At 36.0% G+C, this 16,900-nt stretch overlaps 1 protein-coding gene across 1 annotated transcript in view; it reads right to left on the reverse strand.

The window, feature by feature from the left end:
- The window catches only part of WDR72 (WD repeat domain 72), a 225,403-nt gene that overhangs the window by 119,037 nt on the left and 89,466 nt on the right, over nt 1-16,900 (reverse strand). The gene's annotated exons all lie outside the window — the stretch shown is intronic.

Here is a 16,900-nt window from a genome sequence, read left to right on the forward strand (position 1 = left end):
AATTGTAAGAATACTACTCAATTTTTCAAAACTTTTTATTTCTATATTTTGTTCTTATAAGATTTATGCTACTAGAATCTTATATGGTGTATCCAAAATAGTCTCTCAGCAATCCACTTAATTTCTGTAAGGCAAACAGATTTGCTTGTGGGCAAGAGCAAAACAAGAGACATAACTGAGTTAGAGTTAAATAAACCACACACCACTTTTGGAGAATTAAGTAGTTTAGTGAGAGGAGAGATAGAGAAAAGGAAAGAAGAAAGTAAACAAAATTACCAACGGGTTAGAAGGAATATTCCAGGGCATCTAGGACTGGGAATTGGCTAACATACTAGAAACAAAGTTTAGGGGCAAATGCATCCTTCTCCCACTCCAGTACTTTTGCCTGGAAAATCCCATGGATGGAGGATCCTGGTGGGCTGCGGTCCATGGGGTCGCTGAGAGTTGGACACGACTGAGTGACTTCACTTTCACTTTTCACTTTCATGCATTGGAGAAGGAAATGGCAACCCACTCCAGTGTTCTTGCCTAGAGAATCCCAGGGAGGGACGGGGAAGCATGGTGGGCTGCCGTCTATGGGGTCGCACAGAGTCAGACACAACTGAAGCGACTTAACAGCAGCAGCAGTAGCAACAAAAAAGAACCACAACCAGAGATGTGTCTCAGTTTCTAAAAAGGGACAAAATCAATAGCAGCTTTAAAGATTTAGGGTTTTATAAATAATTCTGAGAACAAATGTACAATACAATCTTCTTTCTAGGCAATGAAATACCCATGTGACAGAAATCAACTAGGGGCAAAAGCTCCGAGAGAGTTAAGGAAAAAATGGCAAGTTGAAGGGTGGACAAATAGGAATTGTGGAAAATAATTCACATAACCAAATGCTGTGGACTGAAAGTGTGTCAGGACCCCACCCCCAACCCCAACCCATAGGTTGAAATTGTAATCTCCATATGATGGTATTTGGAGATGAGGACTTTGGGACTTTGGAGATGTAAATGAGGACTATGGGACACGATGAGGTTTGGGAGATGATGAGGTTATGAGATTATAAGAAGAGTTCAAAGATCTAGCTTGCTTTCTTTCCACCATGCTGCTACTGCTGTTGCTAAGTTGCTTCAGTCATGTCCGACTCTGTGCGACCCCAGAGACCGCAGCCCACCAGGCTCCCCCGTCCCTGGGATTCTCCAGGCAAGAACACTGGAGTGGGTTGCCATTTCCTTCTCCATTGCATGAAAGTGAAAAGTGAAAGTGAAGTTGCTCAGTCATGTCCGACTCCTAGTGACCCCATGGACTGCAGCCTACCAGGCTCCTCCATCCATGGGATTTTCCAGGCAAGAGTACTGGAGTGGGGTGCCATTGCCATCTCTGCCATATGAGAGTTCAATGAAAAGACAGCCATATGCAACCAGGAAGAGGGCCTTTACCAGTCCAGTTTGGGAGTACCTTAATCTCACCAGCCTCTAAAACAATGAGAAATAAATTTCTGTTGTTTACAAGCCACAGCATCTATGATATTTTTCTAGAAGAGCCCAAGCTAAGTATATACATTTTTAAATTTAGGAATAATTAAGAGATTTTGCTGATAAACTTATCTGAGTTTCTACTGAAGCCAAAATATTCCTCTTAAATGTAGGGTTTCATAAATATTAGAGAATCTATAGAAAAGAGTATCTTATCTTGGTACAAGGCAATGGTAAAGATGCCATCAGAATGCGAATAAATTTGGCTAGATCTCAGGAAAAGAAATGTTTCACTATTGTAAAAATCATAATAATGCAGAATATGAAATGTTAACTCAGACCCCAAATTCTGAATTACAGATGAAACTAAAGATATTGATATACATTTTGAGATTTTTTTTAATGAGTAAGAAAAACATGAGACATTTGAAAACCATCCTTACCTTTATAAAAGCAGAATTTACTATATTGCTTTTGCTTTTCATATGTAGTCTACTCAACATCCTATAAACAATTCAATGAAACTAATAGAAGAAAAGTAGTAACATCAAACTCAAAGTAATTTCATTTAAAAGCTATTTTATACATAGCACAGAAGATAAAGTCTCATACGCTCTCTTTGAATAGTAACTGTTTCCTTCAATCTTTAAATCTCTTTCTATATATAATTATCAACTAAGATAACAAGCATATGTTGCTAAATTACTCTTCAGTCATACCCCTAAGAGATGAAAACTAACTAAAGAGATAGGCTGTAGATATACTAATTTGACTTACTCCAAACACTTTTGGTTCCCACCTATGACTTTTAAATCAGTGGTATCATACTGATGCTTTCCAAACATCATATTAATAAGCTTATAATTGCCCAAAAGGTCAGAAAGGATCAGCTGAAAATAACTTAGAATGGGTTTACCACTAAATAGATAAAAGGGGGAAAAAATGTTCTTTTCTCTGGAATGATTCTTATATATATTTATATAAAGAATAATCAGCCAAACAAGTATTTTGGATATATGTCTCTGTATGGCCACCAAATATTTAAGTCAATTCATTTTAAGGCATACCTATTAAATTGAAACCAATACGTAGAGAATACCCTCACATAGTGTAAAATGTAAAGTTAATGAAATGCCTAAGCAAGGACATGCATTATTTCAATTAACTACACACAATAAATTACCATATAGCTGATAATTGACAAATCAAGTTTGGAGACTACCTTCAAGAAGTAAGAAGTTGGAGAAATAAGACAAAAATGTCCAAAAAGCCAAAATAGACTTCACAAATCAGAGCTCCAAAATTGAGTGCAAACAGTTATAAATTTTAGTGAAGAGAAGAGATTACAAGATTATCTGTTAATGATGACCAAAAACAATACTTTCCAGTGGAAAGCTTCCACTTCTTGTGGCTTATTACACTCGATTATAATAGAATAAGCGACTGAACTGAACTGAACTGAACTGAGTAATAGAATCTAATCACAGTATTCCCTACTGCTGCTGCTGCTGCTAATTCGCTTCAGTCGTGTCCGACTCTGTGCGACCCCATAGACGGCAGCCCACCAGGCTCCGCCATCCCTGGGATTCTCCAGGCAAGAACACTGGAGTGGGTTGCCGTTTCCTTTTCCAATGCGTGAAAGTGAAGTCGCTCAGTCGTGTCTGACTCCTCGCAACCCCATGGACTGCAGCCTACCAGCTCCTCCGTCCATGGGATTTTCCAGGCAAGAGTACTGGAGTGGGGTGCCATTGCCTTCTCCATTCCCTACTGCAGAGGTTAGAAAACAATGGCCAGAAGACCAAATATTGCCATTTTTATGAATAAAATATCACTAAACCATACAAATGCCCACTTTTTTATGTATTGCCAGTGGACGTTTTGGTATTACAAAGACAAAGTTGAGTAGTTGTAATAGAGACTATATGGCTCATAAAGCTAAAAATACTTATATCTGAACCTTGACAGAAATGTCTGACAATTCCTGGCCTATTCTAAATGAACAAGAATTTTAAGTGTATACAAAATTTTTTTTAGACAAAACCACAATGTAAAGATAAAACAGGCAATTTAAGGTGTTCAGTTCAGTTCAGTTCAGTCTCTCAGTCATGCCTCTGACTCTTTGCGACCCCATGAATCACAGCACGCCAGGCCTCCCTGTCCATCACCAACTCCCGGAGTTCTCTCAAATCATGTCCATCAAGTTGGGGACGCCGTCCAGCCATCTCATCCTCTGTCATCCCCTTCTCCTCCTGCCTCCAATCCCTCCCAGCATCAGGGTCTTTCCAAATTTAAGGTGTTAAGTCTCTTTGATTCAGGTTAAGTTATATTCTAAGAAAGGACCCTTTATTAAGATTGCATTGGATGTTCTTATGCCACCTCTGTGATTTTCCACTACAAATATAAGTTGCTCTCAGAAGTCCAGTGTCAGGTACAAAGCCTTCTTATTTCCCCAAAAGGCTATAAGACACTCAACTTCTACTGTTCCCCTATATACTCAGTCTCCAAGTATATCAACTTCCCATCATTCCCCTACTCACCATTCATCTTTGTATTCTGAGCCTTTGGACTTACTGTTTCCCCCAGTAAAATCTGACTCATGCATCAAGATTTAGAACCAGCATGACTTTCTATGTTCGTTCTGTGAACAGTATGGGTCTCACCATTATAGGGTTCTAGTAGTACTTTGGGATGTAGGTCTATTAAAGCATGTGTATTGCATCACAGCTTTTATTAATTTGATGTTAAAAAACTCAGCACCGACTAACAGTTTTCTTGTAGCAGCTATGCAGTAGCATCTTCTTTCTGACACTCCCTTTCCTCTAATCCATTTATCCACACAGCAACCAAAGTGATCTTTTCAAAACATAAATCCGACTACATCATTCCTTTGAAGATAAACCATGAAACTGCCCCCCCTTACTAAAGTAGAACTCAAACTCTGCACTTGGGATTACCACATCCAGCAGAAACTCAAACTCTGTACTTTGGATTAGAGCATCCAACAGCGTCTGCCCCTACCTTACTCTCTAACACTAACTTCTAATTCTCTGATCCACCTCTCCAGTCACACTTGTTTTCTTGACTTCATTTCCGACATCAAGCTCATTCCTAATTAGATCTTTTGCAATAGCTGTTTGCTTTGCCTAGAAAACTGTCCCCTCTGCTAGCCACATGGCTGGCCCCATCTTGCCATTCAGACAATATAAATGCAATATAAATGCTACTTCCTCCTGTGACCTTCCCTAATCACTCAGCCTGGAATAAATCCCCAAGCACTGTCCATCACACTGTCTGATGTTAATTCTCCACAAAGCCTTCATCACTATCTAACATCCTTGTTCTTCTTTTAAAAATTATAGTCTAACTCCTACTAGAAATATGTCTAGTATTTCAACAAAGTTGAAATCTCTAGTATCAAGAAGAATGTCTGACAAGGAGAAGGAGTGGACTCTGAAGAGCCATGGGGGAAATTCTGAGTGTGATGGAAGGGGTCTATATTGTGACTGTGATGACAGATAAATTTGTCCAAACCCACAGAACTATAAAATTAAAAAAAATTAAAAAAGAAGAGTGTCTGGCACATAGTAGGTGTTCATTGTATATTTGCTGAATGAACAAAAAGGACTCTGTTCTGCATTTCACACTATAAAACTTACATAACATACAGACATGGCTTTTCTTTCAAGTAGCTTAAGATCTAGTTGGATATTCCCTGGTAGCTCAGCAGTAAAGAATCCACTTGCAGTGCAAGAGCCGCAGGAGACGCAGGTTCAAACCCTAGGTCAGAAAGATCCCCTGGAGGAAAGTATGGCAACCCACTCCAGTGTTCTTTCCCGGAGAACCCCATGGACAGAGGAGCCTGGGGAGCTATAGTCCATTGGTTCACAAAGAATCAGACATGATGAAGTGACTTAGCACACGTGCACAAGATCTAGCTGAGAAGATGAGTTCTATGTATGCTTGTAAAATAGCTAGGCGATCCATAATTAACTTACAAGTGTTTAATTAGCCAATGCATGTTTAATAGCATGCATATATTGTAGTATGGGTAGGATTTAACAAGGTGGAGAGAAGAGCATCTCTGTAAGTGGGATTAGGCAGGGAGAGATACATGCAGAGTGGAATTAGCAGGACAGCCACGTGGAGGGGCACTGGCCTTCCTGCCATTACCAAGACATCTTCTTCCTGGAGGAAGAAAAAATCTTACAAGAAAGAAGAGCAAATTCCATGAGGGTTGGCATCTCCAGGACCTTTAACACAGCATGCTACCCTACATTCCCACAGTAAGGAGTTACTCAAAGCATTTACTGTCATACACATCATGGGTAGAATCAGCCCTCTCTTCACCAACCTGATGAGAGGTTCAGCACATTTCAAATGATCTATGAAAGTAGGAAGTGATATTTGCCACTTGAGGGATGGAGGATTGTGCCAGAGACTTTGCATCTGGGAAATGAAACATAAATCAGGCCTCTTCATATTTATTACACTTACATTTCTAAAAGTTATTACAAATCTGTTGATTAGATTGTTGCTGGCTTCGGGGGTTTTGTATCAAGGGGAGGTCTTAGTAAAGTAATTATTTGAGGGAAGCAGAGGGCTCATGATATACAGTACAATCCTCAGGCTATTTTTGAGTGCTTATTTTAGATAACTTTGTTACAAGAAAAAGGAGTCTGAATTTAAGGCAATAATAGAAACTTTTCTAGTGCAAGAAACCACATTGCCTTTTAATCTTCCTTTTCTGAGTCTATATCAGTTTACCTATCTTACTTATAGTGGACCGTTCCTCCCTAGTATGCTAAATATCCTAAATTTCATCACCAGTTTTAACACATTTTTTCTTATAAAGTATTGAATTGATTTGGACTGGTCTCAATATCAGTATGCCTTTCAAACTTTTGAATTGATTGAAAACTTGTGTCTAAATATTGATGGGGTAGAAGTTGTATTTCAACAACCTCTTTGATATCACTATTTTTTTTTTTTTTAACTAGGTCACTTCCCTCTGTAAGATCAAGTCACAGGTAAAAACCCAATTTGGACTTCAAGCAATCGACTGACAAAGTAAATATGCAGGGTGAAGAAGGGGTGGATCACTGTCCCCTTTGAGATTATACTGTTGGGAAAGTGAGGAAGATAAAAAATGAAATAAAAAGGATGTTGAGACAGAGAATAAGGGGAAGTGGGATGCTACTTATTTTATGAGAAAGTGACATTGAAGCTTAGACTTCAAGGTAAAGAATCAGAAGGAAAATATTCTGGCAGATGATAAGTAGTAGGGGAATATGAGTTACTTTAATGAAACCAAGTAGCTAGAGATTAAATATCTAGGTTATGGTCCTAGATCTATAGTTGATGTTTTTCAATATCTTTTTCTTTACAATTTTGGGTTTTATTCCAAGGATGATTGCAAGTCAGATGAATAATAATGGAAGGTCCACTTCTGAGGCCATTTTCTTCCCATCTAAGGTCATGCTGGTGGAATGACCAAAGATCAGTTCATAAACTGTATTGTGTATCTGACAGATTGGGAAATCATTCAGCTGAAGAATACGTGCAATCTCCAGCCCAAGATAAGTATCAAAGTCAAATTTAAAACTTAGAAAGTATATTAAGAGTAGATATTGTCTCCAATTTAGGAGCTAGGAACACGTGTATACCTGTGGCAGATTCATTTCGATATTTGGCAAAACCAATACAATATTGTAAAGTTTAAAAATAAAAAAAAAAAAAAAAAAAAAAACCAATATGGGAATTTTTTCACTTTTCTCACTGAAAGAACAAACAGACCCAAAAAAGTCAACAAGAATATAAATCTGTATTTTAAACAAAATTTTGATTAACTGAATATATTGAGTCTTATACCCAAAGACTACCCATTACAAAATCTTTTCAAGAAACTTAAGAAGAAAACTGACATTTGCTAAGAAAAGAGCAAATATCAGTAAGTTTCCAAGAATGAAATCAAAATCGTATGTTCTCTGACTGTAATGGAATTAAGTTCAACATCAATACAACATAGCTAGAAAGTTGCCAATAGTTTAGAATTTAAAATACACATCTACATACTCACAAATAAAAAAATTGTATATGAAAAGTGGGAAATTTTTAAATTGAATCAAAATATTTTTAACTTGAATCAAAATATTTTTATATTGAACAAAAAAGGTATTTTTTCTGTTCTGGTTTCTTTTCCTAGACTTTTGTTGCTGTGTCCCCTTTGCCAGCATTAGGATCTTCATTTCCTTAATTATGTGTTCTTGTTACTGAGTTTGGATTTTACTTCATTAAACACAACTATTTAATAAACAAACAAAAAAAAGAATAGTAATAATTAGCAATTTTAATTTTATAAACATCCTGAAATTTTAAAGGAGATATTTTCCAGTGTTGATTGCTCATCCAGGTGTCCAGCATGTGAAACTCCCTGAAGGAACAGACAGGGTGAAGAGGTCCAAAAGAGAAACAAGAGTTTGATTCAAATTTCAGAAATGATTAGTACCAGTACAGCTAATCAGGACAGCTAGCAACTTAATCAGATGTGGAATGTTCTAGAACTAGAAGAAGAGAGAAGTGATTCAGCAGTCACTCTGAGTTAGAATGATTCCATCTATAGGTAAAATTGTAAGATTGCCCTCAATATTCTTAGACCATACTGAAGCATATCTTCTTCCATTTACTCAACCAAATGGTAATCGAGGTACTGCCATGAAGGAACTGTGCTGATATAACTAAGGTTCCAAATCAGCTGACCTTAAGATAAGAAAATTATCTTAGTTATCGTGAGTTAATCACATTGAGTTTTTGAAAGCAGAGACTTTTTTATAGATGGTGGCTGAGGGTGAAATCAGAGACTTAAGAGTACTAAATGAATTCCATTCATAAAAAGTTTTCCATTGCTGTCCTGAAGATGAAAAGGACTATATGGCAAGGAATGTGTGCCCCCTCCCAGGTTGACAGCCAACAAGAAAACAGGGACCCCGGTCCTATAACCACAAAGAACTAATTTCTGACAATAACCTGAATAAGCTTGCAAGAGGACCTCAGCCTCAGATGATGTAGTAATTGCAGCCCACATCTGAATTTTAGTCATGTAAGACCCTGAACAAAGAAGCCAATGTCACACAGATTTCTGGCATAAAAATGTAACACTGTAAAGCAATTATATTCCAATAAACAAAACTAAGATCATGGCATCGGGTCCCATCACTTCATGGGAAATAGATGGGGAAACAGTGGAAACAGTGGCTGACTTTATGTTTCTGGGCTCCAAAATCACTGCCAATGGTGATTGAAGCCATGAAATTAAAAAAGATGCTTACTCCTTGGAAGGAAAGTTATGACCAACCTAGACAGCATATTAAAAAGCAGAGACATTACTTTGTCAACAAAGGTCCGTCTAGTCAAGGCTATGGTTTTTCCAGTGGTCATGTATGGATGTGAGAGTTGGACTATAAAGAAAGCTGAGCACCAAAGAATTGATGCTTTTGAACTGTGGTGTTGGAGAAGACTCTTGAGAGTCCCTTAGACTACAGGGAGATCCAACCAGTCCATTCTAAAGGAGATCAATCCTGGATGTTCATTGGAAGGAATGACGTTGAAGCTGAAACTCCAATACTTTGGCCACCTGATGCGAAGAGCTGACTCATTTAAAAAGACCGTGATGCTGGGAAAGATTGAGGGCAGGAGGAGAAGGGGACAACAGAGGATGAGATGGTTGGATGGCATCACCGACTCAATGGACATGGGTTTGGGTGGACTCTGGGAGTTGGTGATGGACAGGGAGGCCTGACGTGCTGCGACTCATGGGATCGCAGAGAGTCGGACATGACTGAGTGACTGAACTGAACTGAAACAATTGTTATAAAAAATAAAAACTATCATGTCCCAGATATTATGTGAAAACAAAAAAAATAATAATAAAATTTTAGTTTTATTTGGATGTGCATGAAGTTAAACATGTGTATAAGAAAGGCCTTGTTACCAAGCAGCCTCTTATGACCCTTTAAAAAATATCTGGTAAGGATAATCGTACATGGACTGAAAGCTTAGGCAGGAAATTTCGACTTATGATAAAACAACTATTTCCAGAGTATTATGAACTTCATAATATGTAAAAAATTACAAATAACATAATTTATGTCATTATTTGTATTTATTGCCATGAATACCATATGAAGATACAGAGAACTAGTTGTACGTTCAGGATGTCACTATCAAAACCCAGTTCAGAAAAATGGATGAGAATATTAGCTGGATATATTTTTTAATAATTTCACGCTTTAAGGTCAAATGAATAAAGCTAGTCTTAATACATTTTTTTTTAGCAACTTAGGGGAAATATTCTGTGAGAATAGATGCTTTTATTTTATGAAAATTTTATGAAAATTGCTTCATGTTACATTTTTGCATTTGTTGCTCTCTTAAGGGCCAGTTTCGATATAAGTCATTGGTACAGAAGTAGTGCCCCTGTTGGGATTCCTTTAAATGGGTCCAGTTGGTACTCTCAGTCAGTAAGTGATATGATCACAACTTTCAAAAAGAAAATTTTTATTATCTTTGTTTTCTTTCTTGTTATAAGCCATTAACCCTTTTAGTTAACTCAAAATCTGAATTTCTACAAACTTCATTTTTTTACCCTTCAAGGTATCATCAAAAATGGGATATAAACAAAGAATATTCCTGATGTCAGACAGTGACTTGGTTACCAAGCTTCTGTAAAGGGGTAACATTTACTATCACATTCTAACCAGCAAATATGCTCAATAACAGAACATCCAAATCCATTAAAGTGACTTTTCATCCCAGGAGATTCAGGCCTCTTGCAGTAAGTTGACTAGGTCTATCTTTAGATCCTACAAGAAGCTGGCCTTAACAACTTTGGAAAGCCACAGGGTTTTGTTTTTCAATTGCAACTGAAGAAAGAAAAGTAGGAAAGAACAGAAGAAATGAGAGAGAAACAAAAGGTCTCTAAATGGTTATGGGTGTGTAATATGGTGTGTATATTATTACATAATTCATACTTCCTAAAATATGTCCATAAAACTACTGATGGTAATGGAGACAAATTTAAAGACATGCTTTACTAAATTATGCTACTCTGTCCCTAGATTAATCCAAATGCAAAATAAAAATGCCTGCTATGTTTAACTTTTATTCAAGTTTCTAAGCTAGAATCCTCACCCACAAGTTAAATGATGACTAAAATTGGAATATTTAATTCAAGAAGAAAGTTATAATCCTAGATTTCCATGTTTCTAACAGGGTTGATTAATATTATGAGGTGTGGGAAAAGCTACTGAGGTATATCTAGGTTAAATCTAGTACTAAAGAATAACATAAACATTTATTTAGTGAAAAGGTTTACTTTAGAATTAACAGAAGAGATAACAATTTGTAAAATCAAAGCAGAACCAACCCTTCCTCTGGAAGAAATGAGAACTGCCTATCAGCAATTACAAAAACAGTAACATTGACCTTGAATCAGCGTTAAAGGTCTTAGTACACAATTATATTATCAGCTTTATGAATTTTCAGTTGCTATCTCAGTCGCAAATTGAATAAATGCAGAGCTGGTTAGTAATAGGAAGACAACTATTTTAACAGCTTTCACTGAAAGAGGCAATTGAAAAAGTATTCATTATACCAGCTTTTTTCATGTTAAAAATGATAGCTTTTTCAAATCCTGCTTAGCACACCTTAGATGAAAACTTAATGACATCTCAAGTAAACAATAAAAGTTCAAAATCAAATTCAGTCAAAACTAGTAATTATCTAAATAAATTATATTTTCAATTTAAGTAAACTATATCTGCATCAGTCAGCTGAAGGGTTTTTATACCAGGACATTTTTAAAACTAAATATCAGGATTCAAAGTAAACTCTTGAAATTTATTCTCATCTTGAGTATATAATTTCACTTCCTCTTCTGTATCTTAAATATAACAGCTAGCAACAGCAGAAAAACCGAATGAAAAAAGTCCTTGTGTGTGGTTACTGTAATTAACAGATTCAATATCTATTACTGCCAGTCAGGTATCATAGCAACCCTGTATTGCTGAAAACCGCTAGAAAAATCTTCAAAACCAGCAAGACTCTGCTTTAGGGAAATCTTCAACAACACAGGGGACATTACTGCTGTCAACATCTGTGGGTGTTGCTATGGGCACAGCCACAAAGAACCCTGCCATCTATACAAAAAGGTACACACACAGAGAAGATGGGAGGATACCAAAGATAAATTGATAAGAAAATAAAAAAGAAGAAATAATTGCACTGGCAATATACAATAGGCACACAATTTTGAGCCCATGTTTTACACTAATTCTTTTCTACTGTAGCTGGAGAATCCAAATTCAACTTAACTGTAATTGTGACTAAACATGAACCAGAGGGTGGAAATAATATCCTAAAACTCTGTACTTGTAACCATTTATCACACCTTAATTTGAAACTCAAAGAGAATTGCATTTAAAATAATATTTAAACTTCCACTTATAAACCCTTGATAGTCGTTTATAAATCTACAGAAGAGAAAAGAACAGGTTACCATGAACAAGAACCCAATATTGATTTTTCAGCAGTGCAGTAAGGCATCTCCATTCTATTTGGCTGCTGTCAAAGCCACTCTTTAACAGCTGGAGTCAAATTGCACTATTTACAGCAAGAGCCCTTGTCAAGTGGACCATAAGTAGCCTAACAATACACTATTCAAATGGCACTTTGCCACACAAATTGCTGACTTGATGAATAACCTATGTCAATGACTATGGCTAATATAAAAGTTTCATTTTTATGAGAGGTTTTACATTCACACATTAAGTAAGCTTTCTTTGAAGAACTATTAGGCTATATATTTCAGGCCTTTGGACGCTGAAAATAATTAAAATCTGTTTAAATACATCAAGGGAACTTGACAACATTAATATGGATCTGGTGTTAACTACATTTGTCACACAGTCAGAACTGTGCCCTTCTGTTCCTGGCACTCCCCACCGGCACGTGCAGCACAATGCCGGACTCAGACCAGCCGCGCACCGTGAAATAGCAGCATTTTCCTTTTGTGCCTTGATTTACATGGCCAACAAATGTTTAGATACAAGCAAGGCTTTGAAGTCCTGTGAGGAAATCCAGGGTTGCTTCTGCATGCGAGGCAGACAGCTGGACTCATTTTAATAGTGCCGCTCCGACTTTTCATAGAGACTCTGAGACCTCCTGAATTAGTTTTGGAACAAAGCTGTGATATGCTTTTCAGAGTTTTCCTCAACATTGAGGGAACTTTCTATCAAAAGTGCTTAAACTCATGCCACAAAGTGAGAAAGGAGATATCCTTCATAAAACAACTACAAAAAATCACGTTACAGACATTTTTTGACTTGATAGTTAAAATTATTATATAAAATGCTTATGAGAAATGGCTATACTCTGTTAAAGACTTGCATCACCTCACATGTGTTCAAAAAGCAAATGGCCTATATTTCTCCTCTATTGTTTCTCTTTATTCTATCTCACCAGGAATGGTGATATCATTTAGGCATTAAGTTTTAAGTTGGGATTCACTAAACCAAACTCTTCAAAACAAAAATCTTAATTCAATGTTTATAGATAAATTCCTATGTTTTCATGCAGGGCTTATATGTACAGTAATAAAAATCTGTTTCCTTTTAAAATTATATAAAATTGATGCAAAATATTATCTACATTAGAAAAAAATAGCCATATGCTGCTTATTATATTAAAAAGAATATACTAAAAATTACTAATCAAAATGTGAAGATTATCATTCTATACTGAGGATTTATACTTATATAACACACTTATTTTAAAATAAATATTTTTTTTTTTTTATAATAACAATTTTGATAGTATATTATAGATAGTTTAGTGAAAACAGAATTAACCTGCAACATGTAATATTGCCACAATGAATTATTATTTCATATTGATACACATACATTTTCAGGAGAAAATTTCAAATTCCACCATCAAGAAACAACTCCAGTTCCATTTTGATTATGTTTCTGTGTCATAAAATGTAGAAGAACTAATGTTCCATTCTATTAAAATAATAAGTAGTACTGGGATCCAGTTCTCTACTGGGGGCCTACCAGTACACCATCTGTGTTTTACAGGAGGTAGCAAGATAAAGCTCTAATAAGATTTTTCAGCAAATGTCACCAAACAGGCATCACCCTAAAGTCAACTAAAGATTAAAAAAATCCAAACATATTTCTCAAAAGCTTAATTGGAATACTTATAAATGGATGATTTATAACCAATTTTATATATTTAGATAATGATGCATATTTAAATGCATTATTTAAAGAAAATTTTATTTTAAAAAATCTCACTTGGATTAGAAAGTATAATGCACACATTTGTTTTCTACAAAGGGCAGATTTTCAAACACATGAATTCCATTAATGCCATCAGGGAACAGAGTGATACAAGGTCTTTTGAATTATATTTCTCATAGTGGAGAAGAAGCTGGGATAAGTTGCTTCATTAAAAATTTAGATATCTAAGGAGATGGTAGGTATTGCTGTTTTGCCAGTACTCCTCCAAGTACCTCATGATTTCCAAGTCTAGAGAGGGCTGACTAGATCAGAAATTGGCAAATAATGGAGAGTGAGTATCAAATCTGGTCCACTGCCTGTTTTTGTAAATAAAGTTTTATCTAAACACAGCCACATTCATTTGTTTAAGAATTGTGTATGGTGGCTTCTCTGCTGCAAGAACTGAGTTAAATCGTTCAAATAGCAAAAATATGGCCTATAAGGCCTAAAATATTTACCATCTGGTCCTTTACAAACAAGTTTGCTTATTCCTGGTCTAGTTCAACATTTGTCCCTAAATATTTCAACATAAATAAAATGCAAACTACATGTGTAATTTTAAAATGCCTAGTAGCCATATTGAAAAAAATAAAAGGAAACAGGTGAAATTGATTTTAATTAACATATTTTATTTAAGCCTACATATCCAAAATATCATTTTAACAAATGGTGCTAGCCAAATTTCAAATGCTCAATAGCTATATATGGTTAATGACTGCCATAGTAAACCTTGTAACTTTAAGTAAGCAACCAGTTGGAGCTTTTGGGGACCCGTTCTACAGAAAATCAGTTTTTTTTTTTTTTTAAGACATTTCCAGGATATTACAATCAGTCTAAATTGTGGCAGTTCAAAAATCCTGATTATTTTTTCACTCATTTTACAGACAAGAAGTACAGAAAAAAAAAATTTTAAACCAACCAACCAACTAATAGACAAAAAAGGACTTCCCTCATTAAAATCTGATGAGGTAACAGAGTTCTGCCATGTAGAGATGATTTTAGTAAGGTTGTTTATTTTCTACCTTAAAGCTAAATTCCTCCTACTGCAATTTAAACAGTTTCTATCTTATTTTATCCTCAGCTGAATCTGAGAAAAGCAGTTCCCCATCACTAATATGATATTGTATTCCTTTAAATCCTTTAAGACTCTGGCCCTCTCCTACCCGCAAAGATTTTTCTTTATCTAGCTGCACGTAATCGACTCCTCTAGCATGTCAAATTGGACCCATTTTTAAAATGTTTTATTGTATTTGTTGTTCTCTTTAAAACCTTTCCCTAAATCTATATGCACTCTTCAAATGCAAGAAGGAAAAGCGAATACAGAATCCTAATAAATGTCAAATATTACATGTTGTTCTTCCATTTAAACAATTCATGGTACCATTTGAAAATATTTCAGTTGTTTCTCACTGAAGTCTATATCAAAAAATTCTGAAACATAGAGTTACCCTACGTATTTCTAAATTTCAGACTTATTGTCTTTTTCCCCAGCTCTGAAATGAGTGTGATTTAATTCCTATCTTTAAATCTGACTTTTTTTCTTTTGAAAACTAATAAAACATTTTATTATATTAACAAAAAGGAGGATGGGGAATTTATAAGCATTCTTGAAATTTTATGCTTATCAAATTTATCAATAAAAGATTAAGATAGAGACTTCCCTTGTGGCCCTGTGGCTAAGACTCCACACTCTCAAAGTAGGGGAATTCGATCTCTGGTCAGGGAACTAGATCCCATTTGCTGCAACTGAGAGTTCGCATGCTATAACTGAAGATCCTGCATGCCGCAACTAAGACTGATGCAGCGCCCCCCCCCCCCAAATTAAGATAAAACAGTCTTAAAGGCTTAAATCTAAGAGGATGAGATGAAGATATGAAGTACATAATTGGAGAAGCTATAACTTACAAGAAGCACAAATAAAAATAGCTCTATTTAACAGTAAGCTCAATAATAAAAGTATAGCATATAGAACAAAGGAGGTGATAGTCCTGTCTAATTCAATTCTCCAGCTCTGTTGAGAGTAAAAACTGGGGATTATAGTCATCCAGGTAAAGGGTAGCAGCTAGGAAATAAAGTTGGAATCAACCTAAGAGTAGGAAAATAAGACCCTAGGATTTTATTACTTTTTGGAGTCAAAAGACAGAAACAAAATTACATAAAGAAATATATACTGTTATCACCACCTAAAAGGTAGCTCTGAAGTCCTCCAAGAAACTGAATGAAATAGCAATCAGTTTACCTTCTGGGAATTGAATTAGTAAAATAGGCACTTGATAAATGAGATGTACTCCTGCAGATCCTAGGCACCTGGCATGCATGAGTCAAGAGACATATCCAAGTTCCCATCTACTGTTCTGGCATATAATTTCCACTATAAGATACAGATTCTATTGTGAACAAAAAGCAACAAGTCACATTAAGATGGAATACATGGCAGTCTGATGGTCTTACTCACTGGGCTTTGATTACCTCCGTCTTAAAATACGTAATAGAAGTGTGGTTCAATCTCCCACTTAGGAGAGACTAAGACCCTATCACTTTCAATTTCAGTTATGAATGTTAAAAATATTAGTATATTGATATAATTGTCCATATAAAACATGACTCCTTGGGAATTCCTTGGGAGTCTAGTGGTTAAGGCTCTGAGCTTCCACTGCAGGGGGCACAGGCTGGATCTCTGGTCAGGGAAATAAGGTCCCACTTTCTACACAGGGCCACAAAGCAAACAAAAACCCCATGATTTCTTTAAATAAGAACATGAAAAACAGATTTGGAAAATCTGAAAACAATTATACTCAAGAAAAAAGAAATGAAAAAAAAAAAAAAAAGCTGCAGCCAAATCGCTGGTTTTAACACCTGCAGGAGAAAGCATAGAAGTAGGTGGCCTAAATGGAGTGGAGTCTTAAAGAGGGAAATCAAAATTTAGAAAATTTTCAGTGAATGCCAGCCTTGACCAATAGAGAAAGTACCGTGATAGGGTGACAGCAACAATTGCATTAGCTTTTCAGAGCTCAGGGCTCTGACTTGAAGCCCATCAAGGAATCCTCTTAAAATTCCACTTCTCCTTTCTCCCCTACGCTATGTAGCTTTGCTACAGTG

Source organism: Bos mutus, chromosome 10, assembly GCF_027580195.1.
Source record: "Bos mutus isolate GX-2022 chromosome 10, NWIPB_WYAK_1.1, whole genome shotgun sequence".
NCBI classification, from domain to species: Eukaryota; Metazoa; Chordata; class Mammalia; order Artiodactyla; family Bovidae; genus Bos; species Bos mutus.